The 20,916-nt window shown below is 55.1% G+C and overlaps 1 pseudogene; it reads left to right on the top strand.

Annotated features, from left to right (window-relative positions):
- The first annotated feature begins 2,878 nt into the window (after nucleotides 1-2,878).
- LOC119358023 lies at nucleotides 2,879-10,966 on the top strand (annotated as a pseudogene).
- The last annotated feature ends 9,950 nt before the right edge of the window (nucleotides 10,967-20,916 follow it).

Below are 20,916 nucleotides of genomic sequence, written 5' to 3'. Positions count from 1 at the left end.
GGGGGGTCCGGTAACCCTCCGGCTCTCCGGTTTTCTCCGAAATCACCCGGAACACTTCTAGTGTCCGAATATAGCCGTCCAATATATCAATCTTTATGTCTCGACCATTTCGAGACTCCTTGTCATGTCCATGATCACATCCGGGACTCCGAACTAACTTCGGTACATCAAAACTCATAAACTCATAATATAACTATCATCGAAACCTTAAGCGTGCGGACCCTACGGGTTCGAGAACAATGTAGACATGACCGAGACACGTCTCCGGTCAATAACCTATAGCGGAACCTGGATGCTAATATTGGCTCCTACATATTCTACGAAGATCTTTATCGGTCAGACCGCATAACAACATACGTTGTTCCCTTTGTCATCGGTATGTTACTTGCCCGAGATTCGATCGTCGATATCTCAATACCTAGTTCAATCTCATTACCGGCAAGTCTCTTTACTCGTTTCGTAATACATCATCTCACAACTAACTCTTTAGTGGCAATGCTCGCAAGGCTTATGTGATGTGCACTACCGAGTGGGCCCAGAGATACCTCTCCGACAATCGGAGTGACAAATCCTAATCTCGAAATACGCCAACCCAACATGTACCTTTGGAGACACCTGTAGAGAACCTTTATAATCACCCATTTACGTTGTGACGTTTGGTAGCACACAAAGTGTTCCTTCGGCAAACGGGAGTTGCATAATCTCATAGTCATAGGAACATGTATAAGTCATGAATAAAGCAATAGCAACATACTAAACGATTGAGTGCTAAGCTAATGGAATGGGTCATGTCAATCAGATCATTCACCTAATGATGTGATCTCGTTAATCAAATAGCAACTCTTTGTCCATGGTTAGGAAACATAACCATCTTTGATTAACGAGCTAGTTAAGTAGAGGCATACTAGTGACACTCTGTTTGTCTATGTATTCACACATGTATTATGTTTCTGGTTAATACAATTCTAGCATGAATAATAAACATTTATCATGATATAAAGAAATAAATAATAACTTTATTATTGCCTCTAGGGCATATTTCCTTCATGTTCTGCGTAGACGCGGTCGACATCGGCGAGGGAGAAAATCCACAGTCGGTGCGTCACAATCGGGGGTCACCGCGGTATGGGCCAATGCCACGTCCCAACCGCCCTTCTAGCTACAACCCAACGTCCAACGTAGTCCATCTTCCTTTTGGAGCCGTCTTGCTCCACTGCCGCAGCTCCCCACATAGCTCCATCTCCATGTCGATCTTTATTCACTTCTACCGGCTTCTACTTGTGATGAGTTTATGTCTCATGAACTAGTGCCAGTACTATTATTCTAATCACACTTCTTCTATATATTTGCCATCAGGGATGCTCAACTCGATTTTAGTGGAACTGCACAAAAGCATCGTATGATCCGAGGGTGTTAGCCGTCTTTCCTTCGATAGGTTCTACCTGGCCAGGGAAATAATTCCTGTTTAGGGTTTAGGGTTTAAGTCGTAGTGACCCCATTAGTAGTTTTTCTTTCGTACATGCTCTCACAACTTTTGTCTTTAGTTGTGAAGTAAATATTGGCTATGATCTGTGAATCATTGAGATGCATCAGCATGTGTGTTAGTTTTCCTTTGTATCTGATGGAATGTTGTAATGGGGCAACCTTGGAGTAGGAATGAAAATGGAGTGGAAAGTTTCCGTTTTTCCGGAGAAAAAATGGAAACGGAGAGAGACCAACATTTCGTTTCGTTGGATCGCGCGATCGAGCAAAACCAACGTTTAAATCACGAAAATTCTAAACTCACGCGCTTTTACAGGGATCTTTTACGGGGTCATTCACAACTAATCTTCTCCCCCCTGATTTTAAGTGGGAGTGGGCCCCTTACCTTATTTCTATCCATTGAAAACCTGCCAGCTAAACCACCCGTGAATCTCGTAAAAACTTGTCCATTCGTGTAGCATTGCTCTTTAAATCACGTCTGTTGCATTCGTGTCTCACCCTCCTCCACGGCTCGATCCCACACGGTCGCTCGCATGCCACTCACCGCAAACCGGGTATACGATAACTTTCTCGCCTGCTTGTCGATGGATCGCGCCATGGAGTACTAGTATTACTGGAAGTGATTGACGAGTTGGGGAAGGACAGCTAGGTGTAGCACGGACTCCCAAGAACTTTTTACATGCATGTGGTGGCCGGCTATTGTGACCTTCGAACACAGAGCAGTCGCGTACACCAGGAAGCGGCGCGGGCGATGCTCTGTCGACTGGCGCGCCGCGTCAATTCCGACGCCAGTGAGAGGTCACGTCCGCTCTGGCCGGGCATGAATGCGGCACTGACCGTTTCGGGCGGGAAGCACACATGGGTGATGAAGAGGGTTCGAGTTGGTCAGGAGCGGCCGTGCGAACGGTCCGGACGCCCGCAAACAAGAGATGTTGTGCGTTAATATTGTCGTGTACATAATTAACAATGTAAATAATGTGCCACTTGGACAAATATGATTGGAGATGGAGATGGAAATGGAATTTTACGTAAACGCGGATATGCATGTCTATGTCTATGTGTGTGTGCGCGACGACTCTCGCGACCTGGAAGCGGGGGCGTGTTTTTGATCGAGTTTTCTTTCTTGGTACGTTAAAAAATTGTCCGCCGGTTTTCGTTTCTTTTTTCCGGGAACGCGCGTATTCTATTTAAAACCACTGCTATGGAGAGATTTTTTTCTCCATTATAGTCTCTTGTTTGATAGAGTTTCTCGCGTCTCGCTCTCTCACCCTCTCCATATTAAAACAAGATGACAGTGTCCACACTATCTCTCTCCTCACAGGTGGTCACAGATCCGGCCGAATCCCGTCCGCTGCGGGAGGTGAGGAGGTGCAGCTTGACGTTGTCTCCGTCGGCGATGGAGGAAGCCGATGTGCACCGTCCTCTCGGATCCGGTGCTAGCGCGTACGAAGGTCCTCCACACCCTTGTCCGCTGCCGTCGTGTGGGCAGATCCCGCCCACCCGCCTAAGCGACATCTCGCCCACCTGAGGTATAACTTCTTGTACTGGTCCAGCTCCCCAGGTCGATGCATGCGGGTTTTCTTCTATGCGACTACTCCCCAGCTCCCCATGTATAGTAGCTAGGGTTCGTCGGCTGGTCTAACATCACCTACTATTATAGAGGAAATGCCACTCGAAAAGTTGTCCTGATGTATGCCTCAGTGGAGGTATACATGTTGTTTCGACAAAAAGTACATGGTGGTTGTGCGGTCATTGTCCATATGCTCCTATTGCTGCTGCTAATCTAATACTATCACTGGTTAAATGAAGAAATGCTTTTTTTTCTCGGGTATCCTGGTTTAGTTCCTATCAAGATAATCACGATGCTTCTGTTTGTTGGTGTACTTTTCATAATTCTTATTGACAATTGATATCTCGTTGTTAATCTTGTAATACAAAGTAACAATAGTATATCCCTTTTTTATATTTTTGGAAACAGCGATGCGTATCTCCATATCCGGGCATGTCTTCCTCAATTTTAGTGGAACTGCACAAAATTGGATGGCCATTGTTGTTCCGCCTCACTGTCCTCTGCCACGTGGTTCTTCCTTCCTCGAGCTTGATTACTGAGAAGAAATAGACCACAGTGAGGATTTGTCGAACTTCATAGGTGCCTCACCCAAACTTGATGCCAAATGGATGATGCATCACCACGATGACCTGTCCATGCTCATGGTTGCGCCTCATGGTTGCGTCAGCTGGTGAAGCTGATCAATTTTCAATGAAAAACAAGCTATCTTCCATCAGTGCTCTTTGCTTGTTACCCACAAAGATGATATCCTTTGTCAGTTCACCTTAGTTGTGTTGGTCAATTCGGCATCGCGAAGGATAAATCATCACCAACATCACCGCCCCACGGACTACACGGAGCAGGCACACCGGCATCGCCGCTCGGTCACTTCATCAAGCTGGCATTGACCATGTCACGAGCTACGGCCTGCATCGGCATGGCCGCACTGTTGCTTCTTCAAGCCGATGTCCATCACGCCGACCTACTTCGACACCTCGGCTGGACCGGGGCTCTGCTATTTCTTCGTCAACCTAATCCGGAGACTTTGGTGCCACCAGCCGACCAGCTTCGTTATGTTAGCTGGACCGGAGGCTTTTCCTCGGCGAGACAATCTTTGCCAGCATCGCCATGCTGTCGCTTCATCACCCATCAGGCAATGGGTGTGTGGATCGAGTCCCAATTTCAGGAGTAACCTTTCTTCGGACTGCTATAACAAATAAACCATGTCCTATTAATCCTAGCAATTTTTGTTTGTTTGGGTTTATCTTTTCCAAGGAATTATTATTCTGGTTTGTTCCATCGTCTGTACACAGGTCTATCTAATGGTGGCCGCATTAATGACGGTCGCATGGTGGTTCGGTCCGTTTTCGTACATAGTTCGGCGAACGCCGCATCCGAAGCTCGGACCGACCTGTGAATCCGGGTTTGCCATGCCTTTACCGCATCATGCCGACGCCCTGCATCGACATTGACTTCGGCGTCAGGCCACATACCTTTAAATAAATTATTTTTGCAAAAAGCAAGCAAATATTATATATATATTTATATTATTCGTTTTGGACCGCACTATTTTATGTGTGTAGGTGATCGACTTCGACTGCGTCACGCGGTCACTTCGGCAAGACAACGTCATCATCCCAATTGGCATAAATCGGCTCGCATGATCATCCTGTTGGTTGAATTGCCATACCGACCAGTTCGGTTGCCTAGGGGACTTCGGCATCATCAAGAGGGTCCTACCTCGTCAGGTGTTTGGCGCACGGGACATATTTCTTTTATTACTCACTTTGCATGAATTATTAATCATGCAACCTTTTTTATTACTGTTATCTCCGGCTTGCACTATCTTCTGTGCATAGGTAAATGATCCGGATTGGGCAACGCTGTCACCTCGGTTGGACCGGGGGCTTCGTCATCACATCATTAACCCACATCGGGGACTTCGGCGTCAGTCTGCCGGCCTTCATTGGCCGAGCCGTGTCACTACCTCGGAGTGCCGAACTCCTTGCTCGGACACCTTGGGCTTGGAGGCTGGGACCTCGGCCATGCCAAGGACTGTGAACATTGTGGATCTGTCACAGATCAATGGGCGTCTTCGTCCCTCCACAAGCCAGAATCACGTCATCAACACCGAGCACATTAACCAGCTAAGTCGCTTTCATGCTAAAAAACTTTCAGTTTTAAATTTTGTTCTATTCGAGTAAGCATTATACTTTTTTTCAGAAAGTCGCTTGTGACAAAATTCCTTGTCAAAACTTTGTTTGTGACACACAAATTCAAATACCCGTTTATTTAGGGGCTTCCTTTATGAAGCCTTTCCTCCTGCATATGATTATACTTGTATGGCTTCGTTCCTTGTTCGTTTATTACGCCACAATATGCACCATGTTGACTTAAGAGTTTCGCAACCTGGGTTGCCTGGCTCCTGTTCTTACCGCTATGTTCCCGATTGTTCGGCTAGGCGGTAAAGGGAGCACCTTTGTGATTGCTACTACAGGGTCATCCGAGTTAGTACTTCAGACTGGATGAAGCCGAAAGCTAGCGCTCTTATTATTTTCAATCATGGTCGGCACACAACGAAACTCATGAGTACAGAAAATCTGTTGCACAAGTCGCATAGTAACAATGAGCAACTGAAGAAAGGTATCCGTGGGGGTACTATTTTCTAAGAAGATGCTTCTTACACTTCGTCAGTAATATAGCATAAGTTCCCTGAGCGCGCTTTGTCTGTTACAGCCTTATGGGCTAATTGCCTGGTTATCGGAAACATCATCGATATTCTCGACAAGTGGAGTACATAACACTTTTCGGCCCTTGACCGAAGAGGGAGAAGCCAACGGTCGGTTAAGACGCGTTTAAAGTTCGGGTGAACACAGATATGATATAAGTACTTCGGTACATACAATCATATACATAAAATTCTCTTACCCAAGTCACTTGGGGGCTCTTAAAGTTTATATGAGTTGTTTTATAGTAAATGTGTTTTCTTCTTGGTCGTTGCAAAGTCTTTTTTCTAAACTGACCTCGTACAAGTACTCTGCCTTTGGGATAAGGAGCTTGAAGCCATAGGCGGATCCGCGTGAAGTCTCGAGATCGGATGTGGCATGTTAAAGCACGACAGAAGCACAATTTTTTTTCAATTTTCGGATTGGCACCGAACACTTGATCTTGTTCAGAGGTCAAGGTTTTACTGACGTTTTTTGGTTTTCCAAGCTTATGGCGCTTTTAAACTATTTGTGTGTTTCCAGCATAAGTCTCGTAGTGCAACGCCGGACACCTTTAGAGATTCGGCAAAAACATTCTCGGATATTGCTATATATGCATCGGTTTCAAATTGTGTCTTCGGTCAAATAGTTGGGTTGCCCAGCTCCTGTGCTTGCCTCATGCGTTCCGCTTTGTTCGGCTAGGTGTGGAAAGGGAGAACCACTGCGATTGTGCTTCCAGCTCGCATGGTTAAGCACCTCCGTGGAGAAAGCCGAAAACTGACTGTCACAATAAGCGTAAACTGGTCAGCGATCCGATGACTATCTTAAATGATGGGCCGTTCGTAACATTGGCCGAAGTTTTTACGGCTTGACCTCGGCTGTCGCTGAACACTAACCGGGGGCTCATAGCCAGCTTCCCCAGTTTAAAGGTCATACGACTAAGTGAAAGTTATAAAGCCCACATATCTAATTGCCTCGTTTCCGCTAACACAACCGCCTTCGGGCACCGAGACATCGGCTAAGGTGTCAGAGTAATGGGCCATGGGTAGGCTAACCCGAGGCCCAGAACCTTTCAAGACATCGGGGCTGACTGTGCCCCTCAAGACACCAGAATGGAGAGCCGCCCTCCAGAGGCCGGCTAAAGGAACAGTCGACTGCCCGCATACGGCCGAGTCCTGGAGGCGAGGTCAAGACGGGCCGGCTCTGCCTGGCGGCTTCCAGAGAAGCCGGCCATGGGGAGACGGCCCACGACACCAACAAAGCCCATATCCATATCAGGGGGGATGGGATGGGGAGTGGCAGCAGTAAAGCCCACTCCCTCCCCTTTTCCATGGGATGGCTAGGCCACAGGGCGTCGTACCAATGGAGATCTCCGTCCGGCGAGGCACTGTTGCCGTGCCATCCCTGACATCAGCAACAGTGGGCGGAGTCCTGCACCCACGATGGCCTGTCGGTACGGCCCATGGACGATGGGCCCTACCGGTCAGCGAGAGTCCAGAAGACGGCAAGAGCGCCATCAGTTGGACCAGAAGGAGGCCGGCCCCCAGAAGTCGGCCTGCCCCTCCCACGGGTCCCACACGCCATTAACCAGATGAGACGGGGAGTGGCTACAGTAATCGCCCGACAGGTGGCGGAGCTATAGCCACGACCCCATGACCAAGCCTGCATCATTAGAGGCACGGCTATAGTAATCAGCAGCCGGCAGGACCCGCAAGCGGCGGGTACGTTCTGTCGGCTCCGTACCAGACCAGTCGGCGGGGCCCACCAGCCGGCGGGCCCCAGCAGTCGATAGAGAAGCCGGCGGGCGAAGAGACTGACGGCTGGGCCCCGTGCCCAGTCGGTTTACCATTGTACCCCTGGGGGGTAGGCCTATATAAATCCCCAGGACACCCATGCAAAGGGTTCCGATCCATTAGACCTAGACCAGACCTTAGAGCAGGAGGAGAACTGGCCTAGTCTCCTCCTGTCCACAGATACAGCTCGAGGAGCACCATTGTACTCACTTTGCCTTAGTGATGATGCGGAGACCCCGCAGAGCAGGACTAGGGGTGTTATCTCCTAGGAGAGCCCCAAACCTGGGTAAAGTTCGCCGGCGTTTGTGTCTACGACTCATCCCGTTTCCAGGCACCGGCGACGTTCTACTCGCCCCCACCATGATAAGCCATCCATTGGCATATGTCGCACCCAACCCCCGACATTTGGCGCCCACCGTGGGGCCTGGTGCACCGTCGTCCGGAGACCTGTTCTGGACGGGAACCCCTTTCCTCCCTGGCGAGCGCAGCTAACCCGGCACGCCAGACGGAGTCTGCGCTGACATGCCGCATGGCGCTGAAATCGCCTGCGCGGCCAGTTGCCTCGCCGATCTTGTAGGCGAGGTCCGCCTCTCCGACGAGCCCGCATCCGACGTGGGCACGGGCATCCCCGAGAGCCTCCTTGCGGGCCTCCTTGATCAACTCCACGTCGTTAGCGAGCCAACTGGGGACTTGGAGTCCATAGGCTCCACTGATCCGATGTTGGTCGACTTCGACACCGTGTCGCTTGACATGTTCCCCACCAACGTGGTGGTCTACGACGAGCCGCTTCCTCACGCGGAGAGCGGCGGCAGCACCGTCATGGAAGTGCTTGTCATCGATCATGGCGAGCACTCCGGCGGGGGTGATTACGACCCGCTCCATGCGGCGCTGCAAGACCTAGCAGCGCCCATCCCTGAAGATGCCGACGCCAAGACGCTGGAGGCACGCCGCCTTCAGCTAGTCGAAGGCGCCAAAAAACTGGCCAGCATGAGACACCTGTCAGAAGCCTACCAACGCGAGATGGACCGCGCGGTGGGCGGCACGCTGGCTACGGCCGGGCCTAGCCGCCTTGGCACGGTCCAGCAGCGCGGTGCGGCTATTGCTGATCTGTTCGGGGCGAATTGCCCCGTCTACGCCACACCTGCCGAGAATATTCGAGCCGCCCAGGCGGCGGCGGATGAGCTGGACAAGTTCGAGGGCGAAAAACGTCGCTTGATGACGGAGCGCGTCCAGCGACTCCTTGATGCGGCTGCTGAGCAGAATGAGGTCGGCTGCCACACTGATGCGCCGCGCCGACGAAATGACAACCTACTTCCGCGCCGAGACCAAGGCTTGGAGTCTCGGACGCCGACTGGCGGCGCCCGCGGAAGAAAAGACAAGGAGTCGGCTGCCATCCGCAGCCGGACTCGCATCACCATAGAGCGCGACCGGGACGACCGCCCAAGAACAATGGAGCGACGGGACGACTATCCGCCTCCTCCCCCTCGGAGGGAAAGGCGAGTCTCCCCGCCGCCTGTTGATCACCCGATGCGCGGCGACCGCCTTGGCCGCCGAGAGGGAGTCGGTGAGAACGGCGCCCGCCATTGGATCGACCCTCTCCACCGATCCCTGGCGCTTGAAGAAGAAGATGAGTTGGGTCCGACGTGTTTTGGCCCCCGCATCCGAGACGAGCCCTTCCCCAAAGGGTTCACGCTCCCCAGAGACACACCCAAGTACACCGGCTCTATGAAGCCAGAGGATTGGCTGGTCGACTACTTCACGGCCGTTAGCATAGCAAATGGCAACAAGCGTGTTGCTGTGAAGTACGTGCCACTCATGCTCCAGGGCACGGCACGGACGTGGCTGAACAGCTTAAGGCCCCGCAGCATCAACAGTTGGGTCGACTTCACCGACGCCTTCGTCCGCAACTTCACCAGCACGTACAAGCGACCTCCCAAGCCTCGTCAGCTCTCCTTGTGTGTGCAGGGCCCCAGCGAGTCAGCTCGCGACTACCTCACACGCTGGGCCGAGCTCCGCAACTCTTGCGAAGGCGTGCACGAGGTGCGGGCCATCGAGTACTTCACTGCAGGATGCCGAGAGGGCACCCCCTCAAGCACAGGCTCCTCTGCGACGAGCCGGAAACCCTCGACGAGCTGCTGATCATAGCAGACAAATACGCCACGGCCGACTCCTCCATGAAGACGGAGATTCAAGTCAGCGCAACCGGCAAAGTAGCTCCTCAGGCTGCCCGAACCCCAGCTGGAGAAACCAATCGGCGTCAACAGCAGAACGACCACAAGTGTAAAGCCCCCCCGCCGACTTCCACCAGTCGATAGGTGGCAACAGTTGAAGACCAACAGCCGGAGGTGCAGCCTCCGCCCAGACGTCAGAAGGGCGGCAAGTCCAACTGGCAGCCGGCCTTCTCATATGAGCGGACTCTGGATGGACCCTGCAAGTACCATAGTGGTGTGAAGCCGTCCAACCACACCACTCGGAAATGCCACTGGCTCACCAGGATCGCCAAGGGAGACGGCCTTGTGCCTCCCCCACCTGCTGGGCCGCCGCCTCCCCCTCCGCCACAGCAGCCGGCGGTCAGACCAGTCGGCGCAATGAAAGACGAGTACCCAGAAGAGCAGGGAGCATACGTCGTGTTCACCAGTGTGGCCGACGATCGACGCAGCAGACGGCTGCAGCAGCAGGAGGTGAATGAAGTAGCAGCTGACGCCCCAGAGTTCATGCACTGGTCTAAGAAGCCCATCAGTTGGAGTCGGGCTGACCACCCCGAAGTAATGCCCAGACCCAACTCCTATGCTTTGGTTTTGGACGCCACCTTTGCCACGGACAAGCGAGCTGCTCGTTTCTCCAGAGTCCCGATAGATGGCAGCAACAGCATCAACATCTTGTACAAAGACACCATGGAGAAGTTGGGAGTCAGGCAGAGGCAACTGCAGTCCAGCCGGACGGTGTTCCACGGCATAGTCCCTAGCCTTTCCTGCTCACCAATCGGCAAGATCTTGATCGACGTCCTCTTCAGAGACAAAGATCATTTCCGCCGTGAGTCAATATGGTTCGCGGTGGTGGACCTAGAGAGCCCATACCATGCACTACTTGGCCGGCCAGCCCTGGCCAAGTTCATGGTCGTCCCCAACTATGCCTACCTCAAGATGAAGATGCCGAGTTCCAAAGGGATTCTGACCATAACTGACGACTACAAGAAGTCGTCCGCCTGCGCATCAGAGAGCAGTCGGCTGGCCGAGTCCCTCGTGATCGCAGCTGAGAAGCGGCTGCTAGATCGAGTTGTGGCGATGGCAGGCAAGTAGCCAGAGATGTTGCCTGACCTCAAAGTGTCGGAAGCTGAGGGCTCGTTCAAGCCGGCCAAGGAGACAAAGAAGATACCTTTGGACCCGGAATACCCAGAGAGGTATGCTGTCGTAGGAGCCCACCTCGACAGCAAATAGGAAGGCGAGCTCGTCGATTTCCTCCATGAGAATCGGGACATCTTCGCATGGTCCCACAAGGACATGCCAGGCGTCCCGACGGAATTCGCCGAGCACAAATTACACGTCCGATTTGATGCCAAACCAGTCAGACAGCCTTTACGCCGATTGTCAAAGGAGAGGAGGAGAGTTGTCGGAGAAGAGATAGCCCGGCTGCTCGTAGCCGGCTTCATCATGGAAGTATTCTTCCCAGAATGGCTGGCCAACCCGGTCTTGGCGCTGAAGAAGAACAAGCAATGGCGGATGTGTATTGACTACACAAGCCTCAACAAAGCATGCCCCAAGGACCCGTTCGCCTTGCCGAGGATCGACCAAGTGATAGACTCCACAACCAGATGCGAGCTGTTGAGTTTCTTGGATGCATATTCAAGGTATCAGCACATCAAGTTAAACCCAGCCGACAGGCTAAAGACTGCCTTCATCACGCCGTTTGGAGCTTTCTGCTACCTAACCATGACGTTCAGCTTGAGAAACGCTGGCGCCACCTTCCAACGATGCATGCAGAAGTGTCTCCTCAAGCAGCTCAACAGAAATGCTCACGTCTACATGGATGATGTGGTGGTAAAGACGGAGAAGTGTGGGACACTACTGGAAGACCTCAAGGAGACCTTTGAGAACTTGCGCCGATTTCAGATCAAGCTCAACCTAGAGAAGTGCGTCTTCGGAGTACCAGCCGGCCAGCTCCTTGGTTTCGTGGTCTCCGAACGTGGCATAGAATGCAACCCTGTGAAGATCAAGGCAATTGAGAGGATGGAGGTACCCAGCCGACTGCTGGACGTACAAAAATTCACCGGCTATTTGGCGTCCGTCAACCGATTCATTAGTCGGCTGGGCAAGAAGGCTCTTCCCCTGTACCAACTCATGAAGAAGACCACATTTTTCGAGTGGAACCACAAGGCAAACGAAGCATTTGTCCAACTAAAGAAGATGCTGGCAACTCCACCTGTTCTGGCGGCTCCGACTCCTAAGGAGCCCATGCTCCTCTACATCGCCGCCACCAGCCGTGTCGTCAGCATGGTCATTGTAGTAGAACGCAAGGAGGAAGGCAAAGCACTACCAGTTCAGAGACCGGTATATTATTTGAGTGAAGTACTGTCGACCTCCAAGCAAAACTACCCCACTATCAGAAGATGTGCTATGGTGTGCATTTTGCCGCCAGGAAATTGAAGCCTTACTTCCAAGAACATCCAATCACTGTGGTCTGCACGACTCCTCTAGCCGAGATCATCGGCAGCCGAGACGCTTTGGGACGAGTGGCCAAGTGGGCCATAGATTTGCCCCGCTACACCATCTACTACCAGCCTCACACTGCCATCAAGTCACAAGCGCTAGCCGACTTCCTCGTCGACTGGGCTGAAACCCAGTATCTACCACCAGCGCCCGACTCCACCCATCGGCGAATGCACTTTGACGGCTCCAAGATGCGCACCGGCTTGGGAGCCGGCATCGTCCTCACCTCTCCCAAGGGCGACAAGCTCAAGTATGTGCTGCAAATCCATTTTGCCGCCTCCAACAACGTCGCCGAGTACGAGGCACTCATTCACGGACTCCGGCTAGCTAAAGAACTCGGCATTCGCCAGATCCTGTGCTACGGTGACTCCGACTTGGTGGTCCAGTAGTCGTCAGGCGATTGGGACGCCAAAGACGCAAATATGGCGAGCTATCGCTTCCTCGTACAACAACTCAGCGGGTATTTCGAGGGATGCGAGTTTCTCGATGTGCCAAGAAACAACAACGACCAAGCAGACGCCTTGGCACAAAGCGGCTCCACCCGTCAGGCGATACCGTCCGGCATCGCCCTCCAGCGCCTCCTCAAGCCGTCAGTCAAGCCATCACCGGAGTCAGACTCCATTTTCATGCCGGCTCCTCCTGAAGTAGTCGGATCCGACTCGAGGGCCCCCACATATGGCGCGAGCATTCTGGCGCGCGGCACGACGATCGTGGTAGTTGCACCCGGCCCGGGGACTGCGGAGCCCGGCCCGGAGGTTTCAGAGCCCGGACCGGGACTACGCCACTCTTCTCAGGGACTTCATCGACACAGCAAGCGGCTGCCGACTCCAACCCGCCGCCTCCCGGCCCTGCCACCCTTGTCCAAGTCGCAGTATTGGCAGTTGCAGAAATTGCAGCACCTTCATGGGCCCAGCCCATCCTCAAATTCATGGTGGACAAAGAGCTGCCAGCCGATGAGATCTCGGCTCGGCAAGTACAACGCCGGGCGGCAGCGTACGCCATCATCAATAGAGAGCTCATAAGGCGCAACGTCACTGGTATTCACTAGTGGTGTGTGGAGCCAGAGCAAGGCCAGGCAATCCTTAAAGGCATCCATCAAGGCGAATGTGGCCATCACGCGGCTTCAAGAGCACTCGTCGCCAAAGCTTTCCGCCATGGTTTCTTCTGGCCGACTGCTCTTGAAGACGCCAAGTCTCTAGTCCAAAAATGCAAGGGATGTCAGAACTTCCGCTCTAAGCCTCATTAGCCGGCTTCATCACTCAAACCTATTCCTATTGCCTAGCCCTTTGCTGTTTGGGGCCTGGACATGGTCAGACCATTCAAGACGGAGCGAGGTGGTTTGACTCATTTACTTGTCGCAGTAGACAAGTTCACCAAGTGGATAGAGGCAAAGCCAATCAAGAGATTGAATGGGTCGACTGCTATGACCTTCATCTCCGACATCACAATTCGGTACGGCATACCGCACAACATCATCACTGACAACGGCATAAACTTTGCCAAAGGTGCCTTGGCCCGTTTCTGCATGACACAGGGCATCCGACTGGACTTAGCGTCCGTTGCCCATCCGCAGTCCAACGGCCAGGTAGAGTGAGCAAATGGCCTAATCCTGTCCGGCATCAAGCCCCGGCTGGTCGAGCCTCTGGAGCGCTTGGCAGGCTGCTGGCTTGAGGAGTTGCCAGCCGTCCTCTGGAGCCTGCGCACGACTCCAAACAAATCAATCGGCTTCACACCCTTCTTCCTCGTCTACGGTGCCGAAGCCGTCATCCCAACGGACATAGAGTTCGACTCCCCTCGAGTCACCATGTACACCGAGGAAGAAGCGGAGGAAGCACGTCAAGACGGCGTCGATCTGCTGGAAGAAGGCCGGCTGTTGGCACTCAGCCGGTCCAACATCTACCAGCAGAGCCTACGCTGATACTACAATCGGAAGGTCAAGCCGCGATCTTTCCAAGAAGGAGACCTTGTGCTTCGGCTGATTCAGAGAACAGCTGGCCAGCACAAGCTCTCAGCACCTTGGGAAGGCCCCTTCATCATCAGCAAGGTGTTGGGCAATGACTCCTACTACCCGATCCACGCTCAAAAGCCCCGAGCGCGCAAAAGGGACGTCTCCGGCAAAGAGACGGAGCGGCCATGGAATGCAAATCTCCTCCGAAGATTTTACAGTTAAATGCAGTATGTATCGCGCTACCTTTTGTATTAAAGTACGAAGACTTCGGGTCCCTCGAGAAGATCTCGGGGACTGCTTCTTTTATCTATATGATAACGAGTTATGCCTATGAGTATGTTGTTCTTTACCACATGGCACCGGGTTCAACTAGTCGGCCCGGGGACTTGCCGTCTTGAGCTATGAAATGACTTCCTGCAGCCGGACAAGTAGTGTGTGGCACTCAAGCCGTCTCCTGTTAGAAGCCACAGATCGCAGAGTGACTGACTGGCAAGCAGGAGTAAGGTAGAATGGGTGTCCATATGAAAAATGGCTAAGGACTCAAGGCATGCACATAGCTTAAGCCGGTTTCCAGCTTTTTTGCAACCGACTCTCGAGCAGCCGGCTCACCGTTTTCTATATCAACTTGCTAAAAACTCTAAATGGCTAAGTACTTGCCTCCCAGAGAAGCCAAGTATTTGATCGAGCGACAGTCCGCAGAGCGGCAGTCCGCAGAGCGGCTGTCCGACTAGCCAAACGACAACCAAGGGAAGGCAGCAAAGGAAAAAGCCAAAGAGCAATAAGCAAGAAGAGATAGAACGCGGATAAAATATTTAAATAGAAAGGCCCTCGGCCAAATCATCAAATAGGAGTTCAAGATACACCCACACCCAGTGGGTGGAATTGCGCAAAATAACAAGTTCGTTGAGACTACTAAGCAGGAAAAACAAAAAAGTGGCAGCCTAGGAAGCCGCAGACGGACTCGGAGGACCGGAGGGGTCGGCGGTGCCAGTTGGCGGGGCAATCGGCTGGTTGGTCTCCGCCTGATCACCCCTGGCGATAGCTGGCTCAGTTGTGCGCGGCTCGTTTCTAGAGGCGCGGTCGGGCTGGGGCCGGCCGTCTGCCTCGACCTCTGGCGCCTCCTCCTCGTCTCCTTCCTCCTCCTCGCCTTCCTCTTTGCCACTGGAGTCGATCACCTCCGCCGAGTCCTCGCCGTCATCCGGGTTCAGCCCGAACCACTCCGGCGGCGCCTCCTCGCCGTTCTCAGCTCGCTCTGGGACGAAGACACTGGTATCGGTGTACTCAGCGATTGATGCGGCATGCCTGACGAGATCGTCCTCCATCGTTGCCAGCTTCGCCCGAGCCTCCATCCGGAACATGGCTAACTGGGCTAAACTCAGCCCAGGATACCATGCCTTGGCGAACTCCAAGGCCCGGCGGGCTTCGGCCCGGGCTGCAGAACCCTTCCAGGCCTCAAGACGGCCGGCTACCAGCTCCAAACAGTCGGCAGTCCGACTGGGGGTGCGTGGTGCCTGCATGTCTGGCCACAGGGTGGCAATCGCCTGGGCGCCGACACGTTGAAGCCGGCGCAGCATCCAGTGGGCTGGCGGAAGGCGGACATTGATGCTGAGGACCTGCTCGCTAAGAGTCCGGGGGGCGTTGGCGGCAATCTGTGCGCCGTCCGCCCTCTGTGCTTCACGATCAGCCTCGATGGCTTGATTGGCGGTGTACGAGTGGCCAGGAAAGAAGTCTGCTAAAGAAGAAGACTGAAGGAACAAGGTTAAGAATTTTAAAGGCCGACTCGACTAGCAGTCGGCAGCCCAGAAAAGGAAACAAGGGGAAGCTCACCATCGACGAGATCTTCGATTGCTTGGAAGCCGGAGACCAGCGTTGCCTCTTTGTCGGTCCAGGAGGAGCGCTCGGATGCAAATTCGGCGAGAAGGGCGGCCTCCTTGTGGTCCGCCTCCCTCTGGGCCCTCTGGAGCAGCTCCTTATGCTCCGCCAGCTGCGTAGCCAGCCGGTCGCGCTCCCCCATCAGCCGGCCACACTCCTCCTCCCTAATGCGCTGCGTGGTGTTGACTTAGTCCAGCTGCTGCTGAAGGGCGGCGTTGGCCTCTGAAAAAGGAGGGGGAGGGATGTCGATCGTCAGCAAAAAGAAAGGTCGCCGGGGAGATCCGGCCCGACTGCTCAGCAGTCGGCCCGAATCTCGGGGACTAGAACCTGCGGGTGTGCCAGCGCGCCCCTGCAGAGAAAGAAGAGGACTTACCCCGGCTGTCCGACAAGTCGGCGGTCTGCTTGGCCAGCTCCTCGATGTTGGCGTTGAAGGAGGTCACCTGGAGATTATGGTAATCCTGCATCAAATTTCAAATAAAAGCATTGGTACTTGGAACTCGCTGATTAGAGTTCCGAGCCGCCTGCTTAGCAGCCGGCCCGAAACTCGGGGACTACACCCAGTGGGTGTGCTGGCGTGCCCCCACAAAGAAAAAACAAGGGAGCAAAGCAAAAGGAAGGCTGCGTACCCGGATGGCCGTTCGTGACGCCAGGTATGCCTTGGTGCACTCCTTGATGGCGTCGCCCTCGGCCCGGAGCTTGGCTTGGACGTCCAGGAGCGCGCGGTTCAACGGGCCCGTCCTGCCTCCCCGTACCCACCCGGTGGGCATGGCGCTCGACACCTCGGTGTCCGGGATCAAGGAGCTTGCAGCGCCGGTCTCCAGAGGACGCGGCGCTGAGGCCGCCTTCGCGAGACGGCGGCGCGTCGGTGTACTGACCTCAAGGGCCAAGCCCGTCACCGCCGCAGCTCCAGCTGGCAGCACTAGCGGATCCGCCGGTTGTCCGCCTGGCATGCCTCCGGAGGGTGGTGGTGGCAGCACAATGACCTCCGGCGTAGCGGTGACATCGGCGTGCCTCTCCATGACCGGGTTCTCGTCGCGGGCTTCCCCAGTCTGCACCGAGAACTTCGGTGGCGGCGGTGCGGAGTTCAAGGGGACGACAAACACCGCCGACTGACGGCGTGCGGCTTCCTCGGCACGCTTCTTCTCTGCATCGGTGGCCTCGGCCTCTGCTAGCTTCTTCAGGGCGGCGGCCTCCGCCTTGTCGGCTTCTGCCTTCTTTAGACGGGCGTCTTCCCGCTCCTTGCACGCCTCCCGCGTCCACTCCGTCGCCTCCCGGAGGTTGGCGGCGGGATCAACCCGCCGGGTGGTGGAGGAGGTCTGCACCAACTTCACGACGGAGCTGGCGGATGACTTCTCAAGAGAGAGAGGGGCCATGAAGCCGGAAAACAAAGTAAGGAAATTTCAGACAGACTCAATAAAGAAATACGAAGGTACAAGGGGAGGTGGTTCTTACACTGAAATAAGCTGCGGCGTCTTCACCACCTTGCGGAAGCGGTTGGCCTTTGCGGCCGCTTCGTCCCGCCTGGTCGCCGTGGCCGAGCCCTTGGGCTTCTTCGGCCGACTGCCGAACAGACTCGCCTCGGCCCTACGCTTCTTCCTGCCGCCTATGGCGTACGGCGGAGCTGACGAGCCCGCGCCCGACTGACCGGCTCCTGGCTGGTGGCGGGGGACAATCTCCTCGTTGTCATTGGGCCAGTCCTCAAGACTGGCCCCAAGTCTCGGCCGCCCGCTGCGCCGCCTCCTCCCTCGGCGTCATCCTCCAAGGCCGCCGCCCCCAGGTCTGGGTCGTCAACATCACTCTCCTCCCGGTCAGGGAGGAATTCACGGTCCGGCCCCGCGGTGCCGGCTGCTGGCTCGAGGAGGGGGTTCTGACCAAAGCTGGCTGGTAAGATCGGACAAAACAGACTCGGCAACGAAGAAGTCAGAAAGAAAGAGAAAAAGAAAAATGACTCACCAGGGGCGGAGGGGCGGCACGTGAATAAGGATCCTTGCCGAAGTGCCACTCCTCTCTAAGGTCGCAGCTCGCCAGATAGTTCACCATGTAGGCCACCTCCTCGTGTGGCATCTCCTTGGTGCACATCCGACTCGGGTCCCGGTGCCTGCTCATCTTGCAGATCATGTGGGGGCGACTTTGAAGAGGGAGCACTCGGCGCGCCACGAAGGCGGCCAGCAAGTCCGGCCCGGTCAGGCCCTCCGACTGCACCAGTACTCGAAGCCGCGCAATGGCACCGGCTCCCGCAGGCGTCAACGTACGGGCCCGGTGCGACCAGTTGGGTTGCCTCCCAGCCGGCGGGCCAGCTACGAAGGCCGGCAGGTTGATCCAGTCGCCCTCCACAGAGACGTTCTTCACGTAGAAGTACGGCCGCTGCCACATCTTCACCGACTTGATCAGCTTGATGGTGGGAAACGGGTTGTCGGCCCCGACCTCCGCACGACGATGAACGCGCCGCACTAAGCCGGCACGCCCGCGGCTTGGGTGCCGAGCTTGGTGTAGAAGAACTCCCCCCAGAACTCTAGGGTGGGGAGAACACCGATGAAGCCCTCGCACAGGGTGACGAAGGTGGACAACAGCACCATCGTGTTGGGGGTGAGGTGGTGCGGCCGGAGTCCGTAGAACTCAAGGAAGGAGCGGAAGAAGCTGCTCGCCGGCAGGCCCAGGCTGCACAGGCAGTGCGAGCAGAAGACGACCCGCTCGTCCTCCTGCAGCGCCGACGATATTTCCTCCCTCGGCGCGAGACGAACCCGAACGAGGTCCTCGCTTGGCAACCGACGCGTCTTGCGGAGGAAATCGACGTGGTCGTCGTGGACCTCCGAACTGTCCCAGGTGCCGGAGTGCACCGTAGGGGGCGTGACGGCGGAGGAAGAGCTCACCGTGAGCAGATTGCCGCAACGCTCGACGTAGCTTGAGGTGCGGCAGAGAGAGAAAAGAAGAAGAAGCAGTGGGAAGGTGGGACGCACGTGCTCCGCCGTTTCCCCTCCTCCCCCTACTTATAGCCCAGTGGGCTGCGAAGCCGAGGGGGCGGTTGTGGGATTTACTGTGCCCACTACTCCACGCCCCCCACGTTTATCACGCAAAGTTACTGCGCGCGGCAATTCCGTGGGAACCTCAACCGCCCCCCACGGCCGCAGCGGATCCGCTCGCATGCCGAGGCATGGTAGTGGCTGGCCCCACCTGCAGACATGTCCCATCTCGCGGATGGGTAGGCGGGCTGGCCCGGCCACTGGTCGCCACGCGGTGGGCACGGAATGGGTGGCGGTCAGGAAGCTTAGCTCACACGCTACTGCGTTCCCGCCGGGGAATTCGAAAGCATTTTTGAACAAGTCAAAGTCCGGCGACTCCGACTCCTGCCAGTCGGCCCGACAGAAGTCCAACGAGGTCTCACCTCAAGCGCTCAAAGAAAGAAACTGCTGAGGCTCCTCGGCTGATCGTCCACGGCACCTCACTAGCTTCGGGGACTACTGTCGGAGTAATGGGCCACATGTAGGCTAACCCGAGGCCCAGAACCTTTCAAGACATCGGGGCTGACTGCGCCCCTCAAGACACCAGAATGGGGAGTCGCCCTCCAGAGGCCAGCTAAAGGAACAGCCGACTGCTCGCGTACGGCCGAGTCCTGGAGGCGAGGTCAAGACGGGCCGGCTCCGCCTAGCGGCTTCCAGAGAAGCCGGCCATGGGGAGTCGGCCCACGACACCAACAAATCCCATATCCTTATCACGGGGATGGGACAGGGAGTGGCAGCAGTAAAGCCCACTCCCTCCCCTTTTCCATGGGATGGCTAGGACACAGAGCTTCATACCAATGGAGATCTCCGTCCGGTGAGGCACAGTTGCCATGCCATCCCTGACATCAGCAACAGTGGGCGGAGTCCTGCACCCACGACGGCCTGTCAGTACAGCCCATGGACGATGGGCCCTACCGGTCAACGAGAGTCCAGAAGACAGCAAGAGCGCCACTAGTCGGACCCGAAGGAGGCCGGCCCCCAGAAGTCGGCCTGCCCCTCCCACGGGTCCCACACGCCATTAACCAGATGAGACGAGGAGTGGCTACAGTAATCGCCCGACAGGTGGTGGAGCTGTAGCCACGACTCCATGACCAAGCCTACGTCATTAGAGGCACGACTACAGTAATCAGCAGTCGGCAGGACCCGCAAGCGGCGGGTATGGCCCGTCGACTCCGTACCAGACCAGTCAGCGGGGCCCACCAGGCGGCGGGCCCCAGCAGTCAGCAGAGAAGCCGACGGGCGAAGAGACTGACGGCTGGGCCCCCGTCCAGTCGGTTTACCATTATACCCCTGGGGGGTAGTCCTATATAACCCCCCCAGGACACCCATGCAAAGGGTTATGATCCATTAGACCTAGACCAGACCTTAGAGCAGGAGGAGAACTGGCCTAGTCTCCTCTTGTCCACGGATACAACTCGAGGAGCACCATTGTACTCACTTTGCCTTAGTGATCATGCGGAGACCCCGCAGAGCAGGACTAGGGGTGTTATCTCCTAGGAGAGCCCCGAACCTGGGTAAAGTTCGCCGACGTTTGTGTCTACGCCTCATCCCGTTTCTAGGCACCGGCGATGTTCTACTCGCCCCCACCATGATAAGACATCCATTGGCATATGTCGCACCCAACCCCCGACATAAGGGTTGTCTTGTTATTGCGGAGACACCCTGCGTAGTATCTACAAAGGGGTAGAAGTCGACGATGGGCCACTTTCAACTGATAAACGGTCGCAACGGAGTCAAAATAAACATATCATCGTCATTTGTATTTAATATACACGGGATGCCTTCCGTAATCATCGTTATAAAGCCATAAATATGCATCAATTTGACTTAAGATTTTTGCCAAGCTGGGTTGCTGGCTCCTG

This window comes from Triticum dicoccoides, chromosome 2A (assembly GCF_002162155.2).
Source record: "Triticum dicoccoides isolate Atlit2015 ecotype Zavitan chromosome 2A, WEW_v2.0, whole genome shotgun sequence".
In the NCBI taxonomy this organism is placed as follows: Eukaryota; Viridiplantae; Streptophyta; class Magnoliopsida; order Poales; family Poaceae; genus Triticum; species Triticum dicoccoides.
The sequence above is the reverse complement of the archived record's forward strand: the minus strand, read 5'-3'. Positions and strand labels throughout refer to the sequence as shown.